This window comes from Oratosquilla oratoria, chromosome 6 (genome assembly GCF_046742065.1).
Source record: "Oratosquilla oratoria isolate Oo_2021 chromosome 6, ASM4674206v1, whole genome shotgun sequence".
NCBI classification, from domain to species: domain Eukaryota; kingdom Metazoa; phylum Arthropoda; class Malacostraca; order Stomatopoda; family Squillidae; genus Oratosquilla; species Oratosquilla oratoria.
This window is the reverse complement of record NC_134782.1, coordinates 74078436-74094266: the sequence shown is the minus strand read 5'-3', so window position 1 is coordinate 74094266 and position 15831 is coordinate 74078436.

Here is a 15831-nt window from a genome sequence, read left to right as displayed (position 1 = left end):
ATATGATAATCTGTGGTACTGCAACCATGATATGACATATAGCTCAGGATTCTACTGAACTAGAAGAGATCCATTTAATTTAACAAGCATAAGCGATGATAAATAGAAATGAGAATAGCAAACTGCGCACTTGAGGTCACAATTACCATACTCTCTATTGGCAGTATTAGAGATGCGATCCATCTTTAAACCTTTTATTGCTGGAGGACGATGTCCCTGGGTCAAAGATCGACATTCAACGTGTAGACAATTATTCCAACATTCAATTAGAGCTTTAGTTGGAGCATCGAGGACCAAAAAGTATTGGAAACAAGCAGAGCCGGGCGCGTTCCTCGGTACGTTCCGCTTTAATTTGGCCGCGGTTAACGCTCTCAAGCAATGTATAGGTGCCGATACAGTACCTTTTGGATTTGGCCTACGAAATTTTTCTTTGGTATAATATGTGGCCTACCGGACTTTTATTTCGGTATGAACCTGTCTCTTAAGCTTTAATAGTTTGGGAGCGCTAACCGCGGCCAAACTAAAGCGGAACGCGCCGAGGAACGCGCCCAGCTCTGGAAATAAGGCCGAACTTGTGGAAAGGTAAACTTTTCCCCACGCCATGATATGGACAGTCTGTTTGTTTGTTTGTTTTTCTTTCTTTCTTTCTTTTAAGCATGTCTTCGTTAGTTTCTCCATGTACCGCATTACCCAGTCATTGCAGTGTTTTAAGCTTTTCAAGGTCGTATGAGAGCTTTTGATACTGTGGTGCATAGTTTGTTAGTGGAAGATCTGGAAAATGTTGGTGCTGAAGGTGAGGCACTGGAGCTTATGAAGGACTACATTGAAAGGAGAACCTATTGTGTACAGATAAGAAATTCCTTGTCTGGATCCCAGAATCTATCAAGAGGGGTTCCACAAGGTTGTGTACTAGGCCCTATTCTTTTTTTGTATGTATACAATTGAGCCATAACAGAGACATGGAGTAAGCTTTAAGCTATTTGTTGATGATACTCATTTTTATTTAACGTTCAGTAATGTTGATGACACTGTAAGAAAGCTAAGAGAGATTAAAATGGAAATTAAGCAATGGATGGATTTGAAACAGTTAAGACAAGAGAGGATAAAACTGAGTGTCTGATTGTCGGAAAAAGAGGAGATCTAAGTAGGCTGGAGGATATTCTAAGTCTAAATGTCGGAGGAAGTGAGATTGATGTGAGTAAATCAGTGAAGGATTTAGGAGTGTTGATAGATAGAAATCTATCCATGAAAGAGCAAATAGACAAAATTGTTAGAATGGCAGGCTTTCGTCTAAGAAATATTGTATTTGTAAAGAAATATATTGATGAGTCTTCAATGAGAAAACTTATACACAATCATGTTATTAGTAGACTAGACTACCGTAATTCATTATACCATGGATTGCCAAACTACCAGCCAAGGAAATTACAGTATATCATGAACAGGGCTGCTAGATTAATAAAAGGTGTTACAAGACGTGACAGAATTACACCTGTGCTGATAGAGCTTCATTTGCCTCCTATTAAAGCCAGAATTGTATTTAAAAATTGTGTTATGGAGTACCAGACCATTAGATATGGTAACCAGATTACTTAAGGCAAATGCTGGAAGATCATAAACATGGAAGTAGTGATGATCCTTTTATGTTGGTTGAACCAAGATGTAATCTTCAAATGGGATTTAGGGCCTTCAGGACATCTGCCCAAGGCTATTTAATCGACTTCCCAAGATAGATAAAGGAAAGTAATAATGGGGATACTTTCAAGAAAAAATTGAAAACGTACCTATTTAGTGATTGTTACACTCAAGACATGGAAATTAGTGAGTTTTACAAAGTTTAATAAATTACCAGAATGATGATATAAGGTGTGACTCCCAGAGCGTCGGAAAGACGGAGCGGGAGTCGAGAATAAATACACAAAAGTAAAGTACTCTATCAAACAGACAAATGACAGCAAACAAATAAATAAATAACGTAAAATAATTTATAGGTATTACACCATCTTGCTTAGGTGTTTAAACGATACTTAAAGCTTCGAACTGAACTACATTGCACTGCCTCTGCAGGAAGTTTATTCCATTCATTAATTGCACGGTTGGCGAATTTGTTTCTACCCACTTCCAAATTAAATCTATTTCCTGACAGTTGAGACCATTATTTCTTGGATTCTCAGTGTGAAAATTTTGTTACTTTTGGAAACAAGCTTACACGTTTTTTTTCTTATCCTTGGCAATTGTAATTGTTATTTCGAACTATGTGTTCTTATCATTATCGGCATTTCATGTATATTGATTCAATGCCAAATAAACTTATTATTATTATTATTATTATTATTATTATTATTATTATTATTATTATTATTATTATTATTATTATTATTATTATTATTATTATTATTATTATTATTATTGTTATTGTTGTTGTTGTTATCATTATTATTATTATTATTATTATTATTATTATTATTATTATTATTATTATTATTATTATTATTATTATTATTATTATTATTATTATTATTATTATTATTATTATCATTATTATTATTATTATTATTATTACTACTATTATTAATTCCCCTTAGAATCTTAAAGACCTGTATCAAGTCACCTCCGAGTCTATTTTTTTTTCTTTACAGATTCATATGTTTTAGTCGATTTTCGTATGATTTATTTTTGATATTTGGAATCAGTTTTGTGGCTCACCGTTGTACTTTTTCCAATCTGTCAATGTCTTTAATGAGATTCGGTAACCACACAGAAAAAGCATATTCCATATGTAGACGAACTAACGATTTATATAGCTAGTTAATGAGAGATGGACTTTTGAAGTCAAAAAGATCACGCAATCAGTCCTAGAATCTTATTTGCTTTCTCAGAGGCTGAAATACACTGTTTAGATGATTTGAGATCGTTACTGATAATTACAAATAACTTGTAATCGTACTTACTGTTACTTTTACCTTTGTGCATAACCTTGCATTTACTTGTGTTAAATTTCATTGGCCATTTTTCAGGCCATTGCTGTAGTCTATTTAAACCTCCTTGAATTTCTAACTGATTTATGTGATCATTTGCCATTCGGCACAGTTTTGTATCATCAGCAAATTTGGAGACACTAGATTTCAGTCCGTGGCCTATATCATTTATATATACTATGGATAGAAGTGGGAGTAACATTAGCTAGCTCCCATTCTCTTGGGACATATCCGGATATAATGGATTTCTTGAAAATAATTTCTAACGGAACAACAATCTCACTTTTCATTTCCTTTAAGATTCTAGGATGCCAACCGTCAGGCTCTGGTGTTTTATAAACTTTGAGTTTTTCTATACACCTTTTCTTTTTTTTCTTTTGTTATATTTACCGTAGTAAGTTCGCCCAAGACCTTTCACAGGTTTCAGTTTGTAGTTCACTTTGAGGTGTTTCGTTTACGAATACTGAGCTAAAACAGTTGTTTAAAATATCACACATTCCTTCATTTGAATATTCAAGTTAATCGTCAGCAGATAATAGTGGGTCAATGTGATTTCTAATAACCTTTTTTTCTCTAATGTAACTATACAATTCTTTGGGATCCTCTCTGGGTTTTTCAGCGATATTAATTTCGTATTGTTGTTTTCGTTTTTTATTGTCTTTTTTAAATCTCTATGTATTATTACATAACTTTGCTAGTCATTATACTCGTTGCATTGAGAAATGGCCGTTAGGGTGGAGCACTGGGAGTCCCCCTGTGTTGCCACATATAATTATTTTATCATTCTATTTTATTTTATAATCTTATTTTATATTTTTATAATGTTGCCACATATAATTATATTATAATTTTTTGTCACATACCACCACTGAGGTAAAAATCAAAGCAATGTTTTCTATATAAAGGTTTCGTTTCCTCGAGTCATAGACATGGCATATGAGCAAGAGAGAACGACTTTGCCGCTACATCTATTCTCTGGCCCCGTCCCCCTCACACTGCATTCAGTGTGAGCCGTGCGGGCCGTGTTATCTGTGAAAATGTGGCAACACCGGGAAATCTCCTAACCCTGCCTTAGCGGTCACTTCTCGTTGCGTTGACTATAGGTGCACCCAAGTACTGTCTCTATTTAGCAATACTTTTTTTTTTTTTTTTTTTAGTTTCTTTGTCAAGCCATTTTGGTCGAGCTGATCTGAGGGGGCATCTGTCTTTAAACGGGATGTAAGTATGAATTATCTGATCAACAGGTCTTTCGCTTAATTTTGCCTCCCAATCTGTAAACTGAAGCTCCTGACGTAGTCCTATGAACTGAACTTGACTGAAATCATGTATTTTAGATACACAAGTATCTATTCTGTTTCTTTTAGCAGTTTGAATCTAAGTCATGATTGCTACTTGCAAAAGTTTCACCAACTTCTAAATCGGTTATCATGCTTTCGCCGCTAGTGATCAATAGATTGAGTAAATTTCATTGTCTTATGGGCTCTTTTATATGCTGAACTAAGTACTTGTCACCGAGAACATCTATCAAGCGACTATCTATATGGTCATGTTCAATGGTCATCCAATCAATGCCAGTAAAATTTAAATCACCCATTATCAATAAGTCCCGGTTGCAGAAACTAGACAGTTCTTCAAACGACAGTTTGTCGTCTGCTAATGATAATGTCTTTGGCACATATATTACACCTACATTCATTTTTTGTCCATTTGTTTGGGTTAATTCTACTCACAAACTATCATATGCATCCTGTTTAACTTTCTCTAAAACACGGGCATGGAAATTGCTTTTAACGTACAACAGAACACTCCCACCTTTCTTGTGGTTTCTATCCTGATGAAAGTATTTAAATCCTGCAATATTAAAATCTTCAAAATCTCCACCATTTAACATAAATGCCTCGGTTATTCCTATCATATCGAGATTTTCGCTTTTGATATACGCCTGGATTTCTTGAAATTTGTTCCTAATACTACGAGCATTAAAGTACATGTTTTAAGAAACTCGTGATTATTTCTTTTTTGGTTCGTTTTGAGTTTCAACATCATGTCTTACGGAAACTGTAATGTTATAACACATTTGTAAATGTACAATGTACACTTTAAACCCACTATCGGAGAAATGATATCAGAAGTACAGGAAAAATTATATTTCGACTACTATCTGTAGTCCTTTTCAGCAGAATGGTTGAAGAGGACTACAGATAGTAGTCGAAATATACAATTTTCCTGTACTTCTGATATTATGTCTCCGATAGTGGGTTTAAAGTGTACATCATGCCTTACATTATAATTTTCTTTATTGACACATTGCTCTATATTGATATTTGGTCCTTCGTTGATATTCAGTGCCTCATAGACATTTGTTCCACCATGGACATAACATAAGAACATAATGAAGGAGACTGCAAGAGACCATAAGGCCTACACTAGGCAGCTCCGTATCCATCGCCACCTGTCATCCCCATCCATAAAGTTGTCTAATCGTTTCTTAAAGCAACTGATAGTTTCAGCGCTTACTACATGGTTACTAAGTTTATTTCATTCGTCGACCACCCTATTAGTAAACCAATTCTTGCCTATTTCCTTTTTAAATCTAAAATTGTCCAGTTTATAACCATTATTGCGAGTCCTGCCCTGTTGTTTTATTATGATGACCTTGTTTGCATCAACACTGTTAAAGCCTTTGATCCACATGAACACCTCTATTAGATCACCCCGCACTCTGCGTCTTTTCAGAGTGTAAGTTAAGGTGCCTAAGCCTCCCTTCGTAAGGTAAATTTCTGAGTCCATGTATCATTTTGGTCATTCTTCTCTGTACTGATTCTAGTGAATTGATCTCCATTCTGTAGGACGGAGACCAAAAATGTACCGCATAGTCAAGGATGGGTCTAACTATCGCTAGATAGAGTTTAATAATTACCTCTGCACTTCTATTCGTTACCGTCCTAGCAATATAACCTGATGCTCTTTTTGCTTTATTCCTGGCGCTAATGCACTGTTTCCTGGTTTTAAGGTCCGGACTCACTAGAACTCCCAAGTCTCTCTCGCACTCAGTTTTCTCTAAAAGCGTGTTATCTAAGCTGTATCTATTTCCGGGGTTGTGTAGCCCTACGTTTAACACGCTACACTTAGAGATATACACATTGCCCCCCTCCGTCACCGCATTCCACACAGGCCACTTCGTCGTTCATTGACATTCTATCAGGCATCACTTCCTAAAATGATATTCTGTCCTCCACTGACATTATATCCTACCGTGATATTTTGTCCTTCATTATAATTACATCCGATCGTGATATTTGGTCCTTCACTGACATTACATCCTAATGTAATATTTTGTCCTCTACTGACATTATATCCTAAAATAATATTTTTTCCTCTACCGACATTATATCCTAAAATGATATTTTGTCCTACAATGACATATTGCTTTACATCATTTCTATGCCCCCCTACACTAACATATTGCTCTACAATCTACATAATTTCTATACCCTACTCTGTTATCCCAATGCATTCCATTTCCCCTTCCCCTTGGGTTTCTAAAAGAAAAGAAAAAAAAAAATGGTTCATTACAAACTCCCTTAATGAGGTTTGTAAGAACATCCAACATCCTTGCCTCTGCAAGTAAGGTGGATCCTATCAGAAGCATAGAGGTCATGGCGCCTGGAAAAGAGATACCAAGGATCAAGAAAGTGGTATCCCAGTTGCGTGCACAATTGCGATATACTCTTATTGATCGCTATGGCTCTACTGATCCAACGGCCCTGTTGACATACAAGCTTGCAATGTCGTTTAGTCTTCCGCTGGAGGATGTCGTCATAGCCTCGCACCACGGAGTCTCCCACCACCAAGAACTCCTGATTTCCAGTCCTCTCATCTTCCAGTAGAGGTAAATTCCTCCATTCCACACGCGCAAACCTATCGCTGACATTTTTCCCAAGTCCAAATATGATTTGGGTGAACGGACCCAAGTAACACCCTTCATATGCGGTCTAGCCTCATAACGTGAGTCATTACATCATCCATAGCAGCAGTATTTAGTGGCTAGCATTTTGAAAAGTTAAAACTAGTCGGATCCCGTCAAAATAGTTAATAATGTGGATATTTTTCACAAGAAATAAATAGTGTAGCAATGAGTATAAATTCGTTTGTCCGAATGGGATTTCCTGTGCGCAATAACATATGACGTCATAGTAACGTTTGTTTCTATTTTCAAGAGCTGTACGGAGCGCTATTAGGGTTGATTCACACTATCGGTCCGGTCGCGCTCCACTCCCGCTCCGCTCTCGGTTCTGAGGTATTCAGGGTTGATTCACACTATCGGTCCGGTCGCGCTCCGCTCTCGGTTCTGAGGTATTCACACTATCGGTCCGCTCTCGTTCCCGTCATCCCCCCTCCCTCGACACCAGAAGTCTTACCATCAGTTACGAAGGATGTGTGACTTTTCTGACGCCGCGTTGGCAATAATCGCTATTGCACTTGATGAAGAAGAAGAAGGAAAACAAAATAGAAAAAGAAAGAGATTGTGGGTTCATCCTATGTTGCAAGATAGGAAGACTGAAGGAGAATTTCATACTCTGTATCCTCGTCTTATTGATGATGAGAGTAAATTCCACAGCTATTTCAGAATGAACAAAGGAACATTTGAGAAAATACTATCCAAAATTGAGGATGACTTGAAATGTACAAGAAGATGCTGCACTTCCTGGCACTGATGTGCTTGCACCATACGTTATAGTGGGAGATGAGGCTTTCCCGCTGAAGAGAAATTTGATGAGGCCCTACCCAGGTTCACAGACTGAACATAAGGTAGAGAAGAGGATTTTTAATTATAGATTATCTAGAGTCAGGAGGATAGTTGAGTGCACATTTGGTATTCTAGTGCAAACCTTCAGAATATATTTAAGGAAACTTAAAGCTATGCCTTCTAACGCTAATGCAATCATTACAACAACATGCATACTTCACAATCTGATACACCCAAATGCTGTTGCATTACCAGATACTGTTGTCATGCCTCCATCAAACACAGTACGTCCAATGAGAGGAAGAGGGGGAAATGCTACAAAGGAGGTTTTTGGCGTGAGAGAAACACTGAAAGATTATTTCAGCTCCCCAGCTGGTTCAATGCCTTGGCAAAATGATAAAATATAAGTAGACAAACAAACTTGTGTAGGAATATTTGTTGAGTGAGCTAAGGAGATGCATTTCCGCAGTGGATAATAGGTTGTTATTATACATATGGAATTTATTTCTTCGGTTAATAATGTGTATTTTTTCTCTCAGTACCTTGGCAATATGATAAGTATGCAAACATTATTGTATAGGAAAATTGTTTAGTGATGATAGGAAATGCATTTCCACAGTGGATATTAGGCTATTGTATGGAATTTCTTACCTTCACAACCCAGCTGCCTGCTTATTTCAACACAGCTTCTTCTTTTCGCCACGTTATCACTGTAGTGCAGTTAAGTCAGGTCGTACAACTCTGGTTTACCTTTTGACTAATTCTATTAGCATTTCATCTGAATCCACAAAATTAAAGTAAGTTTTGTAGGTTATATTTTATTCAGTTGGTGCTTATGAATATCCTCGCTGTACGCATTGTCATTGTATCAGTGATAAATAAAAAGAAAATGTATTTTTATAATTTTTCTAACTTTCTCATGATCCCATTGTGGTGTTTCCTTTGGTTTATCCATGGTTTGGTAGGACAGAAGGTAACACTACTTGCTTATATGAAGGCTGAATCTCGACTGGAGTGGAGCAGGAGGAGCAGGACCGTGGCAACTGAGTTCACACTGGCGCTCACGGTCCAGTCACGCTCCGGTCTCGCTCCAGTAAAAAAAATATTTAGACGGAACCGTTGACCGGAGCGAAACCGGAGCGAGAGCGCCAGTGTGAATGCTTCCATTGAAATTAATGAGACAATATTGGACCGGACCGAGAGCGGAACGGGAGCGGAGCGCGACCGGACCGATAGTGTGAATCAAGCCTTATTGTGTATGTTATTATCGAGTTTGTATGACTGCATCCCCTGTCACAGAGCAACAGTAATGGTAAAAACGTGTAAATACGTACAGGGGGGGTACGGAGGACCAGGGGTAATTCATGGTCGTCCACAGTCTTTAAAGGATTTAGTACAGACCACCCACTAGAACATGTGTCTGAGCTGCTCAGCGCAAGCTCCAGCAGTACTGAACCCTAGAGAGGTCTGATCACTTGTGAACAGCTCGACTTTCTAGATTTCTACTCGTTGGAACTCTAAAATATTGATTACATGGCCACTGCCCTGTGAAATCATGTTTTCATTCATTTGTCGGTTACTGTGCTCACGTTTCGAAAAAAAATCGTTCTTATTTTCTTAATAAACGTTTGACTTTTGCTTTTAGAAAAGTACTTACGTGTATCCTTGTTATATAGCATAACTACGAATGAGGTAGTTCTCTATAATGATTGGTGATTTTTTGCATGAGATTGATAAAAGATTGTTCATAGTGAATGTCATTCCTCTAGTTAGCGGTCGCTATATATAATACACTCTCGTCATTTGGACTATCACAACAACGTCAACAACCTTTCTACATGCTATCATGGCAAATTGCAGAATATTTCATTCCATTGAGTTTCTGCCCACTTTCAAGAGTTTCTAAATTTCATTAGTCCTCTCTTAGCCTTTCAGCAACTAGTACACTTCTTATAATTTGTTCTATCAAACGCTGACCGATCTTATGTAGCTGAGAAGCTGCTTCCAGACTGCCGCGATAAAAGTGGTATTTTTGTGCCACAAGGGTTGCCAATAAATGTTGGGGCATTCATCGATTACCCTCCAAATCAAATATTTAGATGTAATTGGGTTTGTTGTTTCCAATTTAATCTAGCGGGACCCTTATAGCAAGGCTGTTACAATCTCTTCACTCAAGTAACTTTCTCCAGTGATTTACATACATATACCAAAGGGTTTCTCCCTTACAAGGGGGGTAGCCAAAAATAAAGGTATAACAACCACTCCCACTCATTCCATTCCCAACATACTCCACTCCTATCCAACAACCCTTTCCCTCCCTCTTATCTTGGTACCTCCTGGATGACGGGTCATCCATGCATCTTGCCCACTGCCCTGGATCAGAGGCGGTGTCGCAAGACAAAGCACATCCATAGCAAGGCCGTTTCATTAAATCGGCGACCCCCCCCTCTCCGTCCTCTCATGCAGAAAAGGAGAAGACGATTAGAAATCCCTCCGGGTTGCGTTAGTTTATTTCTCACACCCCATCCCCCCACTCCCCCTCATGCATCACAACATCATCCATACACAACCATTCTCAATTCACCCCAATCTTCTGTCCTTTCCCATCCTTCCTCAACAGACATTACCCTCTTTCCCAATGCCCACTTTACCTCATCAATCCACCTCACTTGGTCGCCACCTTATGTTCACTCCCTCCATACCTCTTTTACTTGTCTTTTTTCACTCATTCTTTCCATGTGTCCAAACTATCCTAATACTCTTTCATCAACCCTATCTTCCAACTCCCTTTCCACCCCCGTTCTCCTCCTCACCTCCTCATTTCTCACTCTACCCAGCCTAATAATCCCTATCATACTTCTCAGGCACTTCATCTCAAACACAATGAAACTTCTCTCTTCCTCTCTTATGTTCCATGTTTCTGACCCGTACAGTACTGTTGGCACAGTCATTCCTTCATACAATCTCTTCTTAGCATCAATTCCCAAATGTCTATTTCTCATTACACTTTTTAATACTCCAAGGCATTTACTCGCTTCTCTCAATCTACATTCTACCTCCACCTCCACTCACCCCTTTCCCGCCACATTCGCACCCAAGGCTCTAAAACTATCCACTTCCTCCAGTCTCTCTCTCTTAATACTTCCAGTCTACTGCCACTTCCTCCCATTGTACATCTCATTGCCTTACTTTTACCCACATTTATCTCCTCATCTCCTAGTTTCTCACTCTATCTAGCCTAGTAACCCCTATCATACTTCTCAGGCACCTCATCTCAAACAAATTGAAACTTCATCTCTCTTCCTCTTCTATGGTCCATGTTTCTGCTCCGTACAGTGCTGTCGGCACAATCATTCTTTCATACAATCTCCTCTTAGCATCCATTTCCAAATGTCTATTTCTCATTACCTTTTTTAATCCCCCAAGGCATTTACTCACTTCTCTCAATCTACATTCTACCTCCATCTCCACTCCTCCCTTTCCCGCCACATTCGCATCCAATTATCTAAAACTATCCACTTCTTCCAGTCTCTCTTAATACTTCCAGTCTGCTGTCACTTTCTCCCCTTGAACATCTCATCATCTTACTTTTACTCACATTTCTCTTCAATTCTATTCTTTCGCACACCTTCCCAAACTGTTCCACTAACTTCCTCAATCCTTCCTCTGATTCTGCTAGAAGCGCAGTGTCGTCAGCAAACAACAACTGGCTTATCTCCCACTTTTCACAATTTTCTTTAACCATCTCCAATCACCCACCACCCTTACATTTACCTCTCGCACCACCCCACCCATGTATAAATTGAACAGCCAGGGCGACATAACACATTCCAGACGAAGTTCCTCCTCTACCTCAAACCACTCTCCATTTCTAATCCTATTCCATATATCTGCAATACCTCCCACAGTGCCTTCCTGTCTACGCTGTCATAAGCCTTTTCCAGATCCATAAAGGCCCCAAAAACATCATTACCTTTTCCTATAGCTTTCTCACATATCTGTCTTACCACAAAAATCTGATCTACACAACCCCTGCCTGTCCTAAACCCACACTGTTCCTCCCCAATTACTCCCTCTGTTCCTCTCCTAATCCTCTCAATCAAGACCCTCCATAAGCCTTCCCAACTACACTTAACAAACTGATCCCTCTGAAACTACTACACTCACATTTGTCCCCTTTTCCCTTGTAGAGTGGAACTATAGAGGCACTCCTCCAGTCCTCTGGGACTCTACTCTCTCTTAAACAAACATTAAATAACCTCATCAGCCAGTCCAACATCACCGTACCTCCTTTTTTCAGACATTTTGCATGACATCAATCCAACCCATTTGCCTTACCTACTCTCATCATCTTAACAACTGCCTTCACTTCATCCTTCCTTATATCTCCTTCATTTTTCTCACTCAGCACGGTCATTTTCTTAGCGCTTTCCACTGCAACTACCTTTCCCTCCCTATCCTCCTTCACGTTTAGTTACTCCCTAAAATACTCTGCCCATCTTTCTCTTACTGCCTTCTCTTCCATTATCATATCCCCATCTGCATATTACCTTTTCTTCTCTACTTGACTCGCCTCCTCTTCCTCTTTTAATTTCTTTCCAAAACATTTTTTATTACTTTCAAAACTTTCTGCTATACTCTTACCCCATATCACATCTGCCGTCCTCTTTGCCTCCTTTACCTTATGCTTTGCTTATCTTCTTTTTTTTTACCTCTCACATGATTCCCTCATCCTATTTTGTAACCAGTCTGCGAAAGCTCGCTTCTTCTCCTCTACAACCTTCTTTGCTTCCTCATCCCACCACTCACTTCCCTTCTTTCTATTTCCCCTCGTCCTCCTTGTTCCACACACCATCTTTGCACACTGTTACATATATGAGTATCCTATATTTTGGTGAAAAGACATTAGTTATCCAACGGACGAGAATGGAGTGTTACGTTCTGGACGTCACGCGTAGGGAGATATCCAAACGTTTTGGGTCGGCGTCTTAATATTCCATTGAACCATGTTAAGCTCTTTAAGATACATTGTTATTTTTGTGTATTATTCTGTAAACATGTCAAACCGAATTAGTATTACGTTTTTCTGTTGATGCAATGCAAATTATGTATTAATTAAAGGTATTATGTAATACGCTTTCGTCGTATTTGTACGAGTAGCGTCGCTTGTGTGCGTGCAAATACGTTTAGTCTGTTTTAGCTAGTCAGGTTCAAACTCCATAGACGCTGATTCTATGGGCCAATCAAGGATGGTTTTGTACTGGAGGAATACGCGCTCTGGGCGCGTGGGAGTGAGAGAGACTTAGGAAGTCCCATAGAGAGGATGTTCAGGCTTGGGTGGGATTTTCGGCTGTATTTAAGTAAGTCCTTCCTCCTGTTTATATATGTTTTAACTGAGCTACTAATTAGGATTATGTGTGAAGTCTATGGCAGTGACGCAGGAAGCCTGGACAGTGGATCTCTTGATAACTATTTCTCTTTCACCCCCGTTAAAAATTGTTTAAGAACTTTGAATCATGTTTAGAATTTACTTGTAAACCCTTAATTCGATTATATGTCCTTGTTTATAATCATCTTGTTATTCCTGTTAAATTTAATGAATTGAGTTAAACTTTCCATTTATTTTTTTCAAATTTCATGATAACGCAAAATTGAATAGCGACCTGATACAATTTTATTCTGTGAGCAGATATCCCCAAAAACATAGGGTCTTGGGAATCATTCTTATCATCTTAGAATATTTTATGTGTTACAAGTCAAAAGTACTCGTAAGATTCGTAACACCTTGTAATTCCCTCCTTGAACCATTCCCATTCCTCCTCCACTCCTAGTTCTACTCTATCCTTCACTCTCTCCCACTCCTCTCTCAGCTTCTTATTGTACTCCTCCTTATATATCTTATTTAAGCTGTTCACTCTAAGCACCTCCCTACCTTCTGTCCTTTTCCTCTTTCTCCATCTATCCTCCACTTTCAACTTACCTTACACCAAAAAATTATCTGATATTTCCCCACTATCTCTCCTTAGAACAAGTACATCCTTAACTCTTCCTACTATACACCTGGTTACCACTATATAGTCCATTAATGCTCTATCTACCACCCTTCCACCCACCACCCTCTCCCATGTGCACCTATGATTGACTTTCTTCCTAAATACTGTATTTGCTATCATCAACTCTCTAGACACATCTCCACCATCAACTCTTCACTACGATTTTTCCTGGAACTCCACACTTCCCAACCACATCGTCTATTGGTTCATTTCCTACCCTGGCATTAAGGTCCCTCACTACAACTACATTAACGTTTCTCCCTAATCCCTCTATGCACTCGTTTAAATTCATCCAAAAAGCCTTCCTTTCCTCTACACTCTTCTCACTACCATGCCCTTATGCAATTACAAAAGCCCACATCTCTCTTCCCAGTTTCACCTTCATCCACATTAACCTTGAAGAAACTCCACTTCACACCTGTCACTCCACTTACTAGTATAGCCACCTCTTCTCTCCCTCGTCTTCTCTTCACTCCTGAGAACCTCCCAACTACACTCCCAAATTCACACTTGCCCCTCCCTCAACTTATTTTCACTCAATGCCAACACATCCATCTTCTCACAAATATACTGCCTAACTCTTCCCTTTTACTCTCATCTGTACCACATCCACGCACATTAAAAAACTCAAACCTAAGGGTACTGGTTGGAAAACTCCTAGACCCTTTTATGCCTTTTTTTTTTTTTTTTTTTTTTATGAATGTCCCCTTTGGGGCTACAGGTAGAAAGATGCCTAGTCCTAATCCCCGTCCCGTTTTTGTCGTCTCTTACGACTCAAGTGGGAAGGCTTTGTGGCAGTATTCTTTTCCCCCACCACAGGGTTCGGGGAAAAAAAGGAAATGAATATTCAGAGAAATGGTACAGGGCAGTAACAAAGGATGGGGAATCAGCTGCAGTATAATAAAGTATCATAATTTCTCTATGAAGAGATCTCTATAGCAGACAAAATTATATGTGACTCTGGTCCGTAGGGGCGCCCCATATAGACCCTAAAGTATCAGGTGTATAGTACTTAGCCACAATAACATGCAACTACCCCAGACGGTGATTTAGCTGTGACAAAATATATACGATCTTATTCGGTGCCAGGGTAGTCTCCATCGATCAAGATTCCGTTTTCTCCGAGTGGATGCAAGTGAATGACATTATGTTGATGGGCAATATGTTGAAGTGAATGACATTATGTTGATGGGGGAAAATTGACATATATCCGGCTTTGTAGCTTCAGGTTTGGTTAAAATGGGGTTTAGCTCCTGGTCTATGTTATAATAATAGTTTACGTAGACTTAGTGTTAGCTTACGTGACCGTGTGACCGATGGTCGTCGATAACCAGCGCTTCTGTATATATATATATATATATATATATATATATATATATATATAATATATATATATATATACATTATTTGCAACATCAAGCCAAAAGAGTTTAAGGAGGGTAGTAGAAACGAGCTATAATAGGAGATACAAGTGAACAGTATTCTTCTTTGTGTGGAGGTTAGTTTCCAGTCTTAGGCGTTTGACAAACCTAATCGAATGTATTTATCTTACGCAACTGGATAGTAAAGTGCTGATGCAACTTAGATTGCCTGAAGTCTTTTCATTTCATCCCTTTGGAACTGCACGGGTGTCACGGAGATCAAGTACAACCTAGTGTTAACTAGAATAACAGAAGTGCCACTCCGGTACGGAAGATGATCTTATCTAACAATTGGGGATGGCAGTCAGAATGGAAGGAAAAGTGCCAACCGGTTGCGGATGGCACTTGGAGTGAAAACTGTATTGAAGGTCACTTAAATTTTGTACAGTGTACATTGGATTTAGATAGTAATGGAGACTTATGATGTAAGTTATCTCAAGAAGGTACATAGCACAGTTATGTCCTCGGTTATTGAGTGAGGCGCTTACCCCAGGAGGCACGTAACTGTGGCCGAAAGTCACCATTGCCCTGTGCGCTCGAGTTAGGTAACATTTACCACTGGAAATCGGAGGAGTGCAGAATTCGAACCCACAACTAAGTGAATGCGAGACCATTGCGCTTCCGATTAC